Below are 17,844 nucleotides of genomic sequence, written 5' to 3' on the forward strand. Positions count from 1 at the left end.
AGGTGCTCAGTGACCTGTACCTAACAACTGACAAGGATGACAAAATGCTGCAGGCAGTGCTGTGTCACAGCTGCAGCTCCTGTGGCAGAGCAAGGAACAGAACAGTCAAGGTCACAGGTGGTGTCACCACCAACATTCAGTGTGCTGAAACATACTGTATTGGTTAAAATGCAACTAACTTCTGACTCCTTAAATAAGATTAAATTTGCACAAGTCAACAGGATCACTTCCAGAAAAAATACTTCCTCCAAAAAAAGAAGAGTCCAAGTGCCTGATTCAGCAAATGCAAAGAGCTTTTGGTCATCACATTTGATTTTGAAGTAGCGATGAGTATAAATCTTTTCTGTTATTTGATGCTGTAACTAACACACTATAAACATTTATCATAATGAACAGGCAAATAAAGTGGCAGTGTCACCTATAAGCTCCGTTCAAAGCATTTTCTGTTCTGATAAAAAATTGCATAAGCTAAAAAAATTCACTGCCAAGTGAATCTCCAAAAGACACAGTTTTGAATGAGAGAGAGAACACAGTAATTTCACATAGATACATTTATATATAGTGTGTAGAGTCAGAGCTGGCATCCATCACTTCTTTAACTTGCAGATTCTTCTCATCCTCTCCTTCAGGCCTGCTGTTAGATAAATATCAAATTTTCAAGTGTTCTCTCAAGAACATTTTACCCCATTTAATATAGCTGTGGTAAGTGTTTAAGCCTACTCTGAATCCTGCAGGACTCATGGTATTAATATTTTCCAGCTATAAACACTGTAATTTAACTGAATGCTGTTCCTTAATATTGCTTAGGTCTGTTTCCATTTCATCACATGTACAACTGCTCTGATATTAATGATAAAATTATAAAGACATCTATCTGCTTTATCTCCTGAAATCTCTTTAGCAAAGATTATACAGTGGCAGTTCCTCATAAATTTCACTTGCCATTATATAGCCTATTTAACTAGTCCAATTGAATGTTTCTTAAGTTCATAATAAAAGAATTAATGACTTGTAGCTCAACAAGCTACAAGTGAGAATTCTGAGCTAGTAGCATTCACTGTATCAATCTAATTTTTAACAACTTTAATGATGTTGAACAATAGTTCATTCCTATTATCTTCCCTTAAGTCTCCTTAAGGAGCTTTACAAATGCAACCTGCTAAAAAATGGTTAGAGATGAGGTGAAGTTTCCTCAGTGTTTATTTGTAAGGATTTTGCTAAAAATTCTGAAGTAAAGTTACATTCCATCACAGTTCCTTTCAAATGCTGAGAAAACTGAAAAACAAGATAAGGGTTTTTTTCCCCTAAAATGATTGTGCTTTGCCCACTTTATATCATGGCATCTACATTTCTGTCACTTTGTTTTAGTTCTTTATAAACAATTTGTAGAAGCAGAGCAGTTCCCATGATCAGATTTTTAGATATAAGTATGATCTTTTGCCCCCTGCTTAAGCCCTTTATTATACAAACTCTAATCTTCTCACCTAATTTTTAAAGCATGATTATTGTTCATTATAAGACTTAACAGAAAAAAGCCACTATGGTTCAGATGATAAAGTTTCTGCATGGAGGGCACAGCGAAAGCTAAACCAGATTCTTCTGCTTGTTTTTTGCTTATAAAAATATCACACTTAATTAAGGGGCTTTTAAAAAAATTCTGACTGAGCAGATTATTGGCAAAAACAAATCAGGCACCAGTCAAAACAAATAATCCCTTTGATTTACTCCTCTGTCGACTCTAACTGGTTGAGTGTAACTCATTCTTGAAAGAATTTTGCTGCCCAGATCCCACACTGTGAGTGGCTTTCAGCCCCGTTAACAAAGTGAAGTGGTCTCTGGTTTTCACAGGGAGGCTCAGTGATGTGGAGAACGCTGGCAGGGCTACAAAGGCTCAGCAGAATGGAGGCAGTCTAAACAGATACGGCTGTTTGGTTTCTGTGCCGGAACTGCTGAACACAGAAGTAAACTGTGTGAACTATGAACCCTGTTTGCTCGCTCCAAGTACCACCAAAAGCACAGCTCATGACAAAGTCTGCTTTCTACTGACAAAAACATGCTCAAAAACCCCTTTAAACAACAAGCCTGTATAAATGTTAAGTATTCTGTACATACAAAAGAGCTTAGCTGGGATGGCTGAAAGCCTAGAGGAAACCTGATGAGCAGAAAGGACACGAACTAAGTTAGGAAAATCAAACACAGAATGCCTCATGTTCTGCCTGGAAAATATGGCAGAACTGATATTCTAGCCTAGGAACACCTAGTAAGAATCTTGAACCACTTGACCTACACCCTGGTCAGAGAAACTTTACACTTTAATTCAGGAAGGAAAACTAAATAAGGATCAAAATATGCTTTAAAACCAGTGTGACATTCCAGGTATAAGACTGCCATGTTGCTCCCTCAGCATCTGCCTCAGTTTTCCCAACTTCATGGAGATACCCTCAATACCATGGACTTCTAGGAAATAGAACTGGGGCAGACAGGGTATAACTACAGTGTGCAACTGGGTTGAGCAGCTCCACTGGGCTTCGCTCTCCCCACTGCTCAGCTTCACAGGGCGCAGGCTCCACTTCATTAAGCTGATCATACAGACTTGCTGTCACAGCACAACAGGGTAGGCAGGAGCATACTACAACCATTCCAATATTAAAACTCCATTGAAAAAGAAAGAAGGGGATGTTTTTCTCCAGCACAATCACTTGTGGCATCTTAATAAATATAGTGCTCCACAGTGTTTGAATTCTATATGATATCCCAAGTGTTCTCCTTCTAACCCACAGAAAATTATTTACTCCATTAAAAAGGGTGCATTAGTTAGTCAAGTACTGAAAGCACTGTTGCAAATATTAAATTTCTCTGTAAAAACCTTATTTTGTTGTTGCATGATTTTTTACTTATTTAGACAAGCTAAAGTGATTCACTCCAAGATATGAAACCAGTCATTCATTAATCATTCCGTCTTGTCTAGGAATTGCTGAAGAAAATGCACTAAATAAAAGTAACAAACTCTTTTATCCTTGAGCAATCTTCCTTGGATAGACAGCAATCCATTTACAGTATGTAGAAGTTAGCTAATGAAAGGATTATTACAATTTCTTTTATCTTCAGAAGAGTTATGGTTTCTGAGAGCAGCATCACTGGGAAGCTCTTTCACATACACTTTCAAACAAGACAATAAATCAAATTTACCAAATCTACTTTCAGTTACAGGATTTCCATTCTTGTAAGACACAGCAAAAAGCTGAAAACAGTGTCACATGTTTCAAAAGACACGTCTATACAGTTAAATACTGAGATGATGATCAATTAATGCAGAATTATGCTGAAAAGTACACTGCATGGGTAACCACTGAGACAACAAATGGAACAAAAATATATCCTAAGAAAGAGCAAGTGAACCTGCTGGATTTGGTCATTGCACTTTATCCTTCACACAGCTTCTTGAATAAATAGCTGTGTAAGCATTAATCAAAATGGAGATCCTAGATATCATTTCAGATATTATATATAGTTTTAAAAAAATGTCTACTAAGAAACTCAAATGGATTACAATTCCAAGGAAAAGCGAGTTGCTCTTACGTTATTGTTTTGTAAGTATGTGCTCTGGTCCATTCCCAGCTCTGACAACATTCACTAAATATCTTCCTGATTAGATTGCCAAGAACAATGTTACTCCATACCCGAGTATGTCAGATAGATATTATTTGTGCACTGTCACGCCCAGAAACAAAGCATCTTACACAGCATAAATTTCTTCCAAAGTTTTCCAAGTCTTCTAGGAATAAGCAGGTTTTAGTGGATAAAAATATTCATATTGCAGTACAGAACATTTATTTCCAGCCAAAGATTTTTCCCAAAGTATGCAAGTCAGGCTGTACAACAAAACTTTCAGCAAAAAAGGAGGATTCAGCATATGTTACTTTTAAAAAAAATAGAAATAAATTTAGAAGACATTTTCCTTGGTATCTAAGATCCCCCTCATGATCGTACCAACACATTCCCATGAACGTAAAAATAGAAATCTCTGAGTCCTCCTTTTCCTGAGACTAAGTAAAGAAATAACTTCATTAACTCATATGACTGATTGGTTGGGACAAGAATGATTCCACCAGAAGGGAAAGTTAAAATGCTAATAAATGGATATAAGGTCAGATTATATTTTTCCTTGGGAGAATCCACTTCATCAACTACATTAATTTCTTCTGGTAGTTGTCTCCTACTGGCACACAATCTGATTGTAGAGATTTTGACCAGTAAATTTAAAAATGGACAGTGGAGTCATGTAGAGCATTAAAGTAGTAATATCAGATCTTGACTCTGTTCAGCAGAAAACTACTGAAGTCAGCAGTACACTGAGATGGGAGCTTAGCACACAGGCTGCTCCTATTTGGTATTTGCTGAATCTTTGAAAAGCTGTTTAACTTCCAGCAAAAGAAAGAGAGAAAGAAAAAAATATACAGATCAGCATGAGTCATGGATCTGGCCTACTTTATCTTTGAGCAAACTAAGCTTAAGCCAGTGTTTACTAGCATCATGAATATTTGGGCATCTGCAAGGACTACGAAATCCAAGAGAATCCCCAGGCAAAGGAATTACTTCATCCAAGAGCACAACTTGCATTCTTGGACTGGGAACTTGGGTATCTCTTTCTTGACAGGTCCTGTGTGTGAACCCTTGCAGGGAGGACTGCTCTGGGCCATTTCCCACCATGGACATTCACTCCTCAACACGAGGAAGTTCAAATGCCAGACTACACCCCAGTGGAGTTGTGATGGGTTGACACAGTAGTCATATACTGTTTGTCCTAAAATCTATTTCAAGCAGACAAAACTATGCATGGGAATGTCTTCTAAAAAGTTTTGTTTATTTTCTTTCTGGAGAAACAGTGTTTACAATTGGGCATGGTGCTGTACCTCTATAGCAGAGAAAGTGAGGTCAAAGAGAGTTGCCTTCCTCTGGAACAAAAGGTCAGTGAATGCCTTATTTCCTGAGCAATTTATTTCTACAGGCTTGGATCAACTTTTAGAAGTAACATCTCCTACAACAGCTTTGTCAGAAGGTGGCCCTGACAAAGGGCAAGAAAAGAATACCTACTGACTGTAACGTTTTCATTCTGTGTTTTTAGGTAGTATAGGCCCACAAAATTCAAGAGCAGTAAAGAAGGATCATTACCTTAAATATAACAAAAAAAAAATTACCAATATAAGGTACATATCTTCAGCAGAAGACAGAATTACCAGGTTTGTGGGTTTCTCAGCATGTCTTTTTGTCCCACTAGAACTCTCCTCTGTCAAGTTCACTTTCATCTATCTGTTCTTCATTTGTGAACTGATCTCATCTAAGCACCAGATCAATGCAATCTTGGTCCTATTACAGCTGAAATCCATGGTGAGGAGGAAAGAAAATGTAGACTTGTCTTGTTGTCATGTTATTGGTGCCTGAGTTTATGTTCTCTTAACAGCTCATCCCAGAATTCTCTGAGGTTGCTGAGAAGTAGGAAGAGAGAACTGAACAACAGGAGTTTCATCACCACTCATGGGGACTGCTGGAGGAAGGACTAGAAGCATTTTGACAGAGAAGTGGGGAAGCCATGAATGTTGTTCTCTTTTTAAACCATTAACTTTGAAACACAGGCATCTTATCTTCTGACCTGGACACTGACCATGCCAACTCTAGAAGGCTAAATTCCACCAGACAAGCTTACAGCAGCCTTTGGGTAGTACCTCTGTGGTTTTCTTTGTGGATTAGAGCTTCAGACAGAATAGTATTTAGCACAGTCAGTTTCTTTGGAGTTACGTTAATGCATAAATACCCAAAAGCAGAAACTTTTTTCTTAATACTTCATTCCCCCATTTCCTTTCAAGGCATAAATTGGAAATGGGTAGGAGAAGCAATCCTTTGTAGGTTACCTTGAACTTGGAGAGCAGTTACTTAACATTTGTAATCAAAATAAATGTGCCTCACTCAAAATGCTAGTACGGTATGGATTACATCAAGTGACCAACTGAAGGCAAAAAATCTCTTCAGCAACACCCAGTGAAAGCTCCCAAACTCCAACTGCCTTTCCCCAGGAGCCAGCCTTGCAAAGTCAGCACTCCCCAGGCCAAACCGGCTGGGGGAGTTGGGGAAGACACATTGACCACACATGCAGGCACTCAGCAGAGGAACAGCAGAACAGGCACACAGTTAAAGCATCACAAAAATAAATAAGAATGACAGCAAGAAACACAATGGGTATTTCAGCACACCTCTTCATTCAAAAATCTGCTCCTGGCCCACAAAATGACCCCATTCATGGCTGAGCTGAGCCAAAGCACCACAAGGGTCACAGGCTCGTGACCTGCACAACACTTCCTTCCTCTTCCCAAAACTGCAGCCTGCCCACCAGCTGACTCATTTGGTCGACCACCAATAAGGTTTCCATCATTTGGTACTCTGCAGGGCACAGTGTGAGAATCTGGCTGTAGCACACAGCTAAACAATTCCTGCATTTAATTTCAAACAAATGGGAGAAGGACGACAGACAATCCACACCACTTCAAAAAGGGACTGCAGTAAGCCAGATGGTGAGGATTACATCTTGGGGATGGCTGCTGGTTTATGATGACAGGATGTGAGGCAAAGAGAGGTAGAAATCTGGCACCCCACCAGTGTAGTGCAGTGCAATATCTGCTATGTAGGAAGTGTTTCAGCGGTAAAGGTTGCAACTCCCAGGCCAAGACTGAAGCAGGAGATCACATCATGATATCTTGAATTCACATTTGCTTCAGATTTGTAAATTTGTGATAGTTGAATTACCTACAAAGTGGTTTCATTATTCACGAATAAATATTTTGTGCCATTTATTATGCATGTGAAAAAAGTGATGTAGAATTATTTCATTCTTTTGTTCACAGTTTGAGTCAATTTTGCTATTTATGCTACCATTTCTCCTTTTTTTCTATTCAAAAAGCATTAAAACAAGGAGTGAAAAGATCCTTTTTCCAAGGTTCAAAAAAATTGTGATAAACATTTTATATATATCACATTTTAAAATATTGATCATCTGTATGGATACACATATTCAATCAATTCCAATTTCAACTGCAGAACAAAATCATTAAGCATGCATGTTTGTTAAACCTGTGGCAGAAATAATTTTATTTTCTTCTAGAGGCAAAGGTTTAATTAAACTTGAGACACTGGAGAGAAAATGAAGAGAGTTCTGAAAAAATGGCAGTTCTTCACTGGACTGTCCATAGAACTTTAGATAAATGGAGGTTTCTTAATTACTAATTCAGTAGGTCAGTTTTAGAGCAATTGCACGTTATGCTAATTGTTTCAGAAAAATAACTTCTGTGAATTATCATCCAACAAAGTTTCTATCTGCACTTGGTTCATCAACGAAAAAGGAGACAAAGATGCCTTTTATTCTACACCACAAGAGATGGATGGTTTGAGTTACATGATGAAAAAGACATAACATTATTAGAGTCACCACAGTCATATCCCAAGTCAGTGCTGCATCCATAAAGCAACATGCTGTATTATTGGACACAGTGCAGATAATCCTTTGATCTCTGGTTCTGCTTGTTTCAACAGCCCAGTTTTAAATTGGTATTAGCAATTATGATTCACATTACAATGAAATATGTGGTTTCAGATAAGGGAAGAGAAAAAAAAATCAGTTCTCTGCCTCCAAGATTCAACAATAGATTATAAAGTGCTCAAAGAAGCAAAATGAAGTTATTGAAACCATGTTAGTATCTTTTTGTACCACCCTGAGAGAAGAAATCCTTATCTATTTCTAAAAAATATACATTTAAATGCAAATGCAATTATAGACAAAGAAGATCTGTTCAAACCACTAAAAGTGTTTTTATAGCAATTTATACAGTTTCTATGACACTAGATTTTAACAGCTAAAATTACTGCAAGCTAGCTGCTCATTCTGCATCATTTTAGTGGCTTTCAGAGATCATCTTAATTAAACGACTTAAGAGATCCTCAGTTAAGCAGGGGAAGATTTGGTTGGAATTTTCTTTTTGTTTTACCTTTAAACATATACAGCCTTCCCAATTAAAGAAAAGCTTCTTATTAGAAACCAAAGATGAGTGGTCTCTGTGCTTTTCAGCACAAACTTAGACTCCTTTACCCTTTACCAACATTGAATTTAATAGCAAATGATTTAATTTGACAGACATGCAAATTCTGTATTTTCCTAACTATGTATTACTGTCTGGATCTAAAATAACTAAGATTTTTGCTTTGTGATGTTGCAGAATCCTATGCTGAAAGGTCACTAAAAGATTTTTAAATGGGCTACATATATCATTAGAAAACAAAGTCGTCTCTTTCATGCAGAGACTTTTGAAAAAAAACAGCATTAATTACAGCATGCCCGACCAGATGCTCTCTTAGGAACTTAGGCACCCATGAAAGATTGTCTAGATGCCTCCACTTGTCCCTGTACAAACATGTTCTTCAAGTGTCACTCTTCAATTCTCCAAGTTGTGAATGCATCTAAAATATGCTTTCTTACAGGGCAGGACAGACCTTCCAAGGAAAAGCTGGATATAATCTCATTGTACAATTTGTGCCATGCCTGCTACGTTGTAAGTACTTTAGAACTGATTTCAGTGAATAAGGCCAAGGTATGAGGCACCTTGCCAGGGGCACATTGTACATTACATTTCTGCTTCCTAAAGATAAACAGATCCCATTTCATCCTTATGAGTATGAGTGATTCCTATGAATTTTCCAGGACTATTCTGAATTGCTGTTTTCTTCTTCAGAGTACTTAGTACTTTCATGTTTCTGACCCTGGCAACACCTGTAATCACATTCCCTCACCATGGTCCAGTCACTACCAGATTCAGAAGGTCACAATGAAGTGTGATTGTGAACTTAGCTCAAATTGTTCTTAATTCACTGAAAACCCTGTTAGAGATTAAAGAAAATTGAAGTAATTTGAGTCCTAACCATTGCTGGCTTGGAGCATTCTGAAAGCATTCTCAAGCATTCTGAAAGGCTTGCTGGGGATTTTGAAGGAGCAACAAGGGCTGTTATGTTGATCCCTAGCAGGACATTGTGTGCATAACAAAGTCCAGAGACAAAAGAATAGAAAGTTTTTGTACTTTCATATAATCTAGAATATTATCTTTACTAATTTTGTTGAAATTTAACCAGTCTATCAAAGACATCTTATTTATATTTCTTTATACTTAGTTGTATCACTTTCCTGAAACTAATAATTTAAATTAGTCTAGGCAATTTTAACTTAAACTGCCAAATTAATCAATGAAAAAGTAAATGTATCGTACTTAGTGGATAATGGTGCAATCCAATTATTTTGTTGAATTTATTTGAAGGCTGGAAAGTCCAATTAGCGAGAAAGAACATCAGACTTGGGCTTGCTATAAATAGGGTTATTAACTGTAGCCTATTTATATGCACAGCTGCAATCTTCCAGGAGGACCCGCAGAACCACTTGCAGAACGTGTTAAGAGACGGTCAAACAAAGTATCATCTGAATGTTAATTCCAGCTAAGTGAACATATCCCTGAAGCACTGTGACATATAAACTAAGGTCAGTGGACTTCAGGCAGAAGTGGAGAATATAAACCCAAGACTTCAGGATCACAATGCCAAGAAACAAAGTCATACAAGCAGAACAGACCACAAGCTGTATTATCTACTTGTAAGATAAGACAGAAAGAAACATTCTTGACAACAGTTAAAGATACTGTTTCTCCTTTCCTTCACAAAGAATAATGTGACCTCAGGTCCTCTTCCTGATTATTTGAAAGGTGAAAGAAGAAGATGGAGTACATCACATTTCAGACCTGAATAATTTTCTCTTAGCAAGAAGCTGGATGATTGAGACTTCACATTTGGAATGGTAGAATATGCTCTACTCTTCTGAGCAGCGTGCCACAGAAGGCAGTGTCCTAAAACTATCTTATGTATATATGTACACACATCTTACAGCAACAAATTTTTTTAAATTTTATTTCACTAAATACCTTCTCACACAAGCAGCATATTAAACTTGGCACACAAAGAGGATGAGAAAAATCTTTGTCCAGCTGACATCACTGAAAGTAAAAACGAAGCACAAAGATCATAAGGCCAGGTACACGATTAAAAAAATAAAGCCCAGAAGTACAGAAGTAGTGTGACAACATTAATATGGTTCTCCACATTAAAATATTTAAAATACACAGATAATTATATCTCTATTTCCTTATATGCACTCTAGGGGAAAAAAAAAGCCCACTGATGTGGTGCAATTTCTAACACAATATAGTTTTCAGACTATTTAATCTTACATCATGATATTATTCCATTCATCCTCTACATGTTAATATCTGATTGAATGAGTTGGAACACAGGGGTTTTTTTCTGAATAATTTATACCAGAAAACTGTAAACTGTTTTTGAGACTAATATTTCACAATTATGGTTGTAAATTCAAACCCTGGGAAAGAATTCAGATCTCAAGGAATTATGTAACTACCAGAAGAATAACCATTTTAGTATATTTTTGTTCACATATGTAAATTAGTCTATGGGATAAATGACAAATGTGAAAGGCCAATGCAGACTGTGAGGAACATGTTTTTCAGTATGTGTAAAGAAGCAAATCTACAAAACCTGTAGTACAGAATACATTTTCAGTTAAAGACCCTGTAACATCCTTTTATCCTTTGTGACTTCAGTAAAAAATAATGGGATCTCAGTTCCAACCACATAAATCAGTTTATATTCGTGACAAATACTATTGAAAAGAGACAAGAGTATTTTTGTCCAAAGTTCCATTTACCTGTTACAATGAATTAGAATTATATTTGTGCACAATGAAATTCTAGATAACTTACATATTATATCATGACATATTGGTATAAGTACTGACAGCAGTTGAGAAACTTTATGAACAAAACTCATTCTTTGATTTAAGATCTATGCCTGCCAGACCCACAAGATCTTTAACATTTTAATAACAAGTATTTTGGACAGATTTTACTGGTATTATGTGTTTTACAGGGTATTTTGCTTTGCCAAACCGTACCAAATATGTTTGTACCATTGCAGCTACATTTACAACAAAGCTAGAGTAGCCAAGTTCAAGACCTTTAAGGTCTCAGAAGCCTGGGGGCCTTCTTCTAGACCAAAGTATAAACTACATGACAATAGCAAAAGAATTGTAAAGACTTTTAAAAAGCTTTTAAAAAGAAAAAGAACAAACGATAGTAATATTTTTATAATGTACTTTGTTAGTAAACCAAGGTTTTGAGAACACCCAATTCCATCCAATGTGGTCTATTAAAGACCACACCAACTGTATCAGCTTATTGTTTACACCACTCCTCCCCACTCCCAGATCTCACAAAGCAGCAATGGGAGGCCTAAAACCCTACAAGTCTACCACAATTCAGGAGCTGGTTCCATGTTTCACCAGCTCTGTCTGTCCACCAAAACTATGACTTCTGCTACATACTCCACTACATCCTTGAGTAACCATCTCAGTTGCTGCAATCACACAGTTCTCAGAGTAACAACTCTGCTGTCAGTATCTCAATGTGATTAGCAGGCCAAGTTCTTTCCCCCTTGCACCGCAGTCTCAACCTGATCATTTTTCATTTCACTTCTTTTAGTATTTCTCCATCCATTCCATCAACAATGTTAGCTCTGTCCAGTAGGTAAAAATCTCACAGTCAGATCTTCCACCTTGGTCCTGCATGTGGGAATGTCTGAATCTGTGTTGAAGAGCCCTCAATATCCAGCCCACATACTCTTAGACAAGCACTTTTCCATTAAATTTGCATGGAAAATATGTACTTTTTTAACATGACATTCATGAAAAGACAAGGTCTTGGTAGTCCTCCTCCTGTTGTACAAGGTTAAGCATATAGTCTGCAGCTAACAAATACAAACATACAAGTACAGGTATTTGAAAACCCCTGTAGAGAACAGTTGCTTTGAGACTAACTAACCCTTGACACTAGGCACTAGTCTTTGTGGCACCTACTTATGCATAATGAAAAGAAAAATATTGTTTCTTTTCTCCTTCCTCCTCAGTATTGTGGTGTTTCTTACTTCACACCTCAGGCAAGTTTTACATCTGCCAAACGCAGGACTACCCTTTAGACATTCTTGCATATCAGAATGCAAGAAAGACACAGTGTAATTTTAGAAGATAACTTTTGCAACGTGGAGAAAAAGAGCTTTCACAACCATTTGTAAATCCTATGTGTATTTGTAAATTATTACTGAAATAAAATCCCACAGTAATTCTTTAAACTGCTGTGTGGGAGTAGACAAAAAAGAACGGTTGGAAAGAAAAAATATTATAGCGTATCTGTTTATATTCACACCATCAAAAGGACTACAAAACTGCATGCTCTGATTAATTTGCTGACCAACAGAACAAGCACTTTAAATGTTACTTTTTAATTTCTAGTGTCAGAATTTAGTTGGTTACAGTTTAGGATGTAAAGGATTTAAAACACAATCAAACACTCTGAAGAGTAGTGCCCAGATCAAAGGTCCAGCAAGTAGCTTTGGGCAGAAACCAGTCTAGATTCAAATAAAGGAAGGAGCTGGGGTGGGCAGCCAGCTGTCATGTACAGGTGATATCTATGGCCACGCTCCGGTGGAAGGCAGGAAGCTCACTGGCTAGACTTACATCAGGAGAATAAAAATAGAACATATATAGCAGGGTGACAGCGCCATTCAATTCTTCCAAACTCCACTTGACCCCAGTGAGGAAGGCCACCTACACGTCCTCATCCCTTGCCTCTGTCACCCTGGTGCTGCAGTGACCCAGGACATGGCCAACTGTATGCCACTGAGTTGAGACTCTAAGAAGGTGCTGCTCCTTGTGGAGCAGGCATTGGTGATCACTGAAGCTAATACATTCTTCCTTCATATTTCAAAGGTTTAAATGCAGCGACAGCAACTGTGCCTCAACTGGCAAGAGGAGAACCCTTTCCAAGAGTTGCTGGTTTGCTCAGACCTAGTGGAGCACATTCCTTACTCTCCTTCTGGTATCACCAAGCTGGGACACAGAGCAGCTTCGGGAGCCTTCAGGATCAGCAGAGACTGCTACCACCCTGACCATCCCCCCACTCTCACCTGCCCACATATGGACATGGTCTGGTTATTTGGAAAACACATGAACCTCATAAAGGTCCCAATACACTGGTGACCCTTCAAGAGTTTCTTCCAGAAAAATTGTATCAGGAAAATAATTTTTGAAAATATCTAAGTTGTTTTGAATCTTTCTTCCACATATAAACATTCACTTGCTCCACCAATATTTCAGACACCCAGCTCTAAGTAGTACAATGTTTTTCAACTGTTGCCACTAAACAACATCAACCCCGTATGTACAAATGAAATTTAAGTTGTAGCTATTGCACACCGGATACTGAAGTTTCTAAAAACATGATTATATTAGGGTGCAATGGCGATTTAATCAGGAGGGGAACTACTGCCAAGTTTTCCCTAGCAGAATTAAATGCTTTCAGTCAGCTCTTGGGTTTTAAATAGGCGATTCAGGTTTTAGAATATTTGCCATGCTTTACACCACAAAATCCAGCATGCCCTTTAGTCTTAAAATCCGATAGGCCTTCTGGTAGTTAAAATAACTAAATAAACAAACAAAGAAAGAAATAAAATAATCATGTTACAACGAAAAATTTCCTCCATATCAGTCTCATATTAATTTGACTGTTCTCATCATGACAAGACCTCTGTTTTAGAACAAATGACAGCAATATTGCCACTCCCACAAGGTACAGGATAAAAAACAGGCTCTAATTAATAGTATGAAAGCCAGTTATTAATAAAACAAACACACCCAGAGGTACTACTTATTTCAGCAAATATCAACAAAAGTACTTCAAAGAAAATACATTTCCCAACATTGCCAATGTTCTTTCTTTACCCTTTCTCTTGTTTCTTTTTTACCATTTCTTTTTCTAATTCTCTTGCCCACCAGTTCACTGTCATGAAGTAATGGGCAGGCATTCTCAAAACTTTCAAAACCAAATCTCCATAATAATCTTCTAATTCTTTCAAATTCACTTAAATTGTAGCAGCAACAGGGATCAGCTTACAGTCACAGGAGAAAGGTTCACAGAATTGTATTTAGAAACCATTCAACTTTTTGGAATGAATAGCAAAACAGTCCACATGGAGAAAATGTGATAATGGAGCCATAATATGATGGCATCAGGCTCTTAAAATATTTCTCCTCAAAGCTCTATTGTATGCATGATTTACTTTGAGCATAGGGATATCTGGAAGCCACATCAAAGACCTAATGGATAGACATTTTGTTAACATATGTAGAACTGATGCCAGGCCATAAAACAACACTGCACTGAGTATTACACATCTTCAGAAAAGTCTGGTTGTTTTTGTTGATTTTTTTTCTTGAGGTTGGGGTGGATTTTTGGTCTACAAATTATTTCTTCCGTTATGTGCATGAATGCCTAACAGGCTCAGAAGAGAACATTTTTTATGTTCTCTTGTTCCCTGGATCTTTGCCCAGCATCACAAAATCTGAGACAGGGCTGATCTTTGAAACTGGGAAAGGAAGAAGAATGAAAAAATAAACAAGCATCTATATCCTTTGCAGAACAGGTTCTGTTACATCAATCACAGACTGGTAAAGAACCTCACAATCCATGCTACCATGTTAGCATCTCTGTTTCTCAGGTCATCCCTAGGACTGCTACTTTCAAAGTGCTGATCAAACTTGGCTCAAAGCTACAGTGCATTCTTCAATGGTCTTTCATGTTCTTGGTGTTCAAAATGGAGACAATTTTCAAATTGCACAAACTGCAGATATGGCATTCCATAAAACCAGGAGGCAAAAAGCTTTGTAGAGTAAATTCCTGGAACAGCTCTCCAGGATTCTAAGCTCCTCTGTTTCTGCTCTAAAGCATTTATTCTGGATCACAGAATAATGAGCAGCAAATTTATGTACTTTGTAGGGCACTTAGGAAACAGTTTTTTCATCACTTAGTAACTGTAAGATAAGTAAAACAGTGCTGCACACCAAGAAACACAGAGTCACTGTGTTTCAAAGACACTGAAAGTCAAGATTGCAGAAGAGTTATAACTTTATCCATTTTGATACCTTTTCAGTTAATCACATATTTAGTGGTTCCATGTTTGGCACATTAGGTACATTGAAGCCAGATTAACAACAAACAGCTGCTATTTATAGCATTTCCCCAGAGATGGGAATGGTTGCTGCTGTGCTTTAAGACCAATCATGTTACATCTGTATTAAAATGAGAAGACAAACATGTTTTACTGCCAACTCTGCCAGAATTTCAAATGAAAACCACATTAGTTAACTTGTGAATTTCTCAGTCAGTCAGTCTCCAGGGTCAGCTTACATAGTTTAAATAAAACATCTCACCAGCACACAATACAACACAAAAGGATGCTAGCAGCATGGGCCTAGGTGCAAAAGAATTCTCAAATACTCCTCCAAGATAAAAGTCAGGAATGGACTGCAAATGTCTCTAACCCATAATAGCCTGGACCTCAGCAGGTTCTGCTACCATACCTTTATCATTTCACAAACTCTTTGGCTCAGTTGTCAGCAGTCATACCAGCTTAAATATGTTAAGTCCCACAACCCACAGGTTTTCTACTCTCACTGCTGTCCTAAGCACCGTGAGAACGGGATCCCAAGCTCAGAAAGGTTGCCAGGACATCAAGTCATAGCATGTTTGGTCCCACTGTTTCCTATTTGTCTATATGAAGAAAAGGTGAATCTTGAATTCATTATCTTGTAGGCACAGGCTCACCTCCTTTAGGCACCTACAGGTTAATCAGGCCTCAGCAGGCACTAATCAAGGACCTCAACTCCCCCGAGGATGGTGGATGTCTCTGCTCTGACCACGCATGACCACACCCGCTCTGACACAGGAAGAGTCTTGTCTGGGGTGAAAAGTCCTTTCCTAACTTAGAGGGAATAATACAATTATAAACAGAAACAGAACAGAGACATTGGTGAGACACTGAACTTCATTGACAGAATTACAAAATCCATTTCCTTTTTCTGTTCAGAGGCTTTCTACACCATCTGAAAACTTAGACCTGCAAAGTTGCAGCTTGCAGTAGATTTCACCATACATTTTTGCTAGCTGGAACAATTGCTTACTGCCTACTGACCAGTCAAACAGAAAAGAAAAAGCAGGAAGGAAACCTGAAGTATCAGTGGATTAATTTTTCAAAAGTATTTGCACTTTGGGTACAAAGATGCCTCAAAAGGACACAGGACATGTGTGCTCATGTCACATCATCACCCCTGAAGATGAATGTACCCCTGAGAGCTTGATGCCTCACAAAGCATTAGTCACACTTCTTTTACTGCTTTAGGTTACTTGGAAATGCAAATGTGTTGAAGTTAAGCATAGGTACCCAAAACAAGGTTTGCAACTCAAACAATTCAGAGTATCCATTTTGATAATTTCAACATTTCTTGTGGCAGGAATGACTTTCAGAAAGCTAAGTCCAAAATACAGGAAAATTTTAGGAAATATATCAAAAATATGTCAACTTCTATTTTTCTGGTTTCCTTAATATTTTTCTAGTTTTACCCCCTAATCCCCAATTGCTATTTGCAAGAATCCACATAAAGCACTTGGAAAAATTATTAAAAGGAGGAACAGAACTGGATATGCTGCAAAAGTGGTCAAATTAAAAAAAAAAGCAAAAAACAAACAACCAACAAACAAAAAACCCCCAAAAAAACAAAAACAAAAACAAATAAAAAACAAAAAACCCCAAAAGCAAAACAAAAAAGAACTCCCCAAAAACTCTAAAGAGGTATGGAAAAAAAGAATTTTATCCTTTAATGTATTTTAATAATAATAAATATTGTTTGTAGCATAAACTTGTCAGACACATTATTTCAGTTCATAGCGATTATTTTTAATAAATATGTTAAAATCTCATGGAAGGAGACAATTAATTGTTTATAAATCAAGCAGTATATTTAATTCTGGTCAATATATAGATGAACACAAGTATACCTAAATGTGTGTTCTAACTTGAGCTGAATCACTTTTCACCAGACTTCATACACTTTCTTCAGTGTCCTATAGCAACCCACATTTTCAACTACATTTCAGGGGTTTAAGTCATAATTTGTTGCAATACCTGTGACTAGCTATGCTTCAGAGGTTTTTACCTAATTTTAAACTGTTTTGCTTTAGACCTTTGTAAGAGCAATATCACCCACTGTTAATTTCTCACCCAGAGTTCAGAGATCCAGATTTCGGTTTGTTTCAATTCAAAACTTAAACTGAAATTTTGGCCTGTGGAAATGGCACCTTTTTGTTCCCCTGGATTTGTACTGCATTTTGAAACACTTTGGCATAGAGGGCATTGTAAGAGTTTGGATCTGCCATGTATTTTATTGCCTAAATAGCGAGATGGTTCCCATTTTTACCAGAGTAATGCAATGGAATGAGCATGGTGAAGGACCCATTAAGGCTCCAACAGGAAAAAAAACTAGTACTAAAAACCCTAAACATTCACTAGTTTTATTTTCCTGTTTCTTGGTTACATTTTCAAAGTGTGTCCATTACCACTCCCATTATCATCAGCAGAGGGCTTGTAAATAAGCCTTTACCCAATGCTTAAGAAAAATGAGCTTGTCAGTAGACGTAGTGGAGAGATCCCAATCCACTTCAATACTTAAAGAAACAGAGCAGGACAGCAAAGAGAAAATCAAGTCCAGGAAAGCACCTTATCTTTGAAGGCTACATTTGAACAATTCATAACCTGAATTGAAATGCCAAATTTTGAAATATACCAAACATAATTCAGGAA

General features: G+C 37.4%; 1 protein-coding gene across 1 annotated transcript in view; it reads right to left on the reverse strand.

Annotated features, from left to right (window-relative positions):
- The window catches only part of CPQ (carboxypeptidase Q), a 146,665-nt gene that overhangs the window by 75,076 nt on the left and 53,745 nt on the right, over positions 1–17,844 (reverse strand). The window lies entirely within an intron of this gene.

Source organism: Melospiza georgiana, chromosome 1 (genome assembly GCF_028018845.1).
Source record: "Melospiza georgiana isolate bMelGeo1 chromosome 1, bMelGeo1.pri, whole genome shotgun sequence".
Lineage (NCBI taxonomy): Eukaryota > Metazoa > Chordata > Aves > Passeriformes > Passerellidae > Melospiza > Melospiza georgiana.